Source organism: Orycteropus afer, unplaced genomic scaffold (genome assembly GCF_000298275.1).
Source record: "Orycteropus afer afer isolate SDZICR_OR568_19922 unplaced genomic scaffold, OryAfe1.0 scaffold00059, whole genome shotgun sequence".
Classification (NCBI taxonomy): Eukaryota; Metazoa; Chordata; class Mammalia; order Tubulidentata; family Orycteropodidae; genus Orycteropus; species Orycteropus afer.
The window spans coordinates 5,381,934-5,383,480 of NW_006921646.1; positions in this window are offsets into that span (position 1 = coordinate 5,381,934).

Sequence of the window (1,547 nt, forward strand, 5' to 3'; positions counted from 1 at the left end):
GTGTGATATTTCCATCACTGTTAGCTCCCCTTTCCCCCCTCCTTCCCACTCCTGGTAACCACTAATAAACTCTGTTCTCTATACATTCGCCTTTTCTTGTCTTATTTCACTCAGCATAATGTCTTCAAGCTCTATCCGTACTGTAGCATGTACTAAGACTTCACTTCTTCTACTGGCTGAGTGGTATTCCGTGGTATGTATGGGCTGCATTTAATTTATTCATTAATCTATTGATGGACATTTAGGTTGTTTCCACCCTTTGGCGATAGTGAATAATGCTGCAATGAACACTGGTGTACAAGTTTCTGTTTTCAAGTCTTTTGGGTATATACTTAGGAGAAGTAACATCACTAGGGTTGCTGTCATCCAGTTCAGTAACTCACGGTGTCAACCTCCCCCCTCATGGACTTCCTCCCATACCAGACCATATAGAATCCTTGTTGTTGTTGTTATGTGCTGTCGAGTCACCTCTGACTCATAGCGACCCTATGCACAGCAGAACGAAACACTGCCCAGTTCCGCGCCAGCTCCATGATCCCTGCTATATTTGACCCCATAGCCGCAGCCACTGTGTCAATCCATCTCATTGAGGGCCTTCTCCTCCTTTGTCAACCCTCCACCTTACCAAGCATGATATCCTTCTCCAGAGAATGGTCCCTTCTGACAACATGACCAAAGTAGGTGAGACAAAGTCTGGCCATTCTCACTTCCAAGGAGGATTTCGGCTGTACTTCCTCCAGGATAGATTTGTTAGTTCTCTTGGCAGTCCATGGTACTTTCAGCATTCTTCACCAGAACCACATCTCAAAAGCATCAATTATTCTTCGGTCTTCTTTATTCATTGTCCACTCTCACATGCATAAGAGGTAATTGAAAATATGGCTTGTGTCAGGCACCCTTAGTCTTCAAGGAGGCATCTCTGCTCCTCAGCACTTGAAAGAGATCCCTTGCAGCCAATTTGCCCAGTGCTATACGTCGTCTGATATCCTGACTGCTGCTTCCATTGGCATTGATTGTAGAACCAAGCAATATGAACTCTTGACAACTTCAATCTTTTCTCCATTTATTGTGATGCTGCTTATAGGTCCAGTTGTGATAATTTTTGTTTTCTTTATATTGAGATGTAATTCATACTACAGACTGTATATTTATATCAGTTAAGTGCTTCAAGTCATCCTCTATATTGTTTTCTTTATATTGAGATGTAATTCATCTCAATATATACTGTATATATATATCAGTATATCAGTAAGTGCTTCAAGTCATTTCTCACTTTCAGCAAGCAAAGTTGTGTCGTCAGTGTATCTCAGGTTGTTAATGAGCCTTCCTCCAATCCTGATGTCACATTCTTCTTCATATAGTCCAGCTTCTCGGATTGTATGCTCAGCATATAGATTGAATAAGTATGGTGAAAGGATACAACCCTGACACACTCCCTTCTTGATTTTAAACCATGCAGTGTGCCCTTGTTTTGTTCAAATGACAGCCTCCTGGTCTATGTACAGGTTCCTCATGAGTCTAATTAAGTGTTCTGTAATTCGCATTCT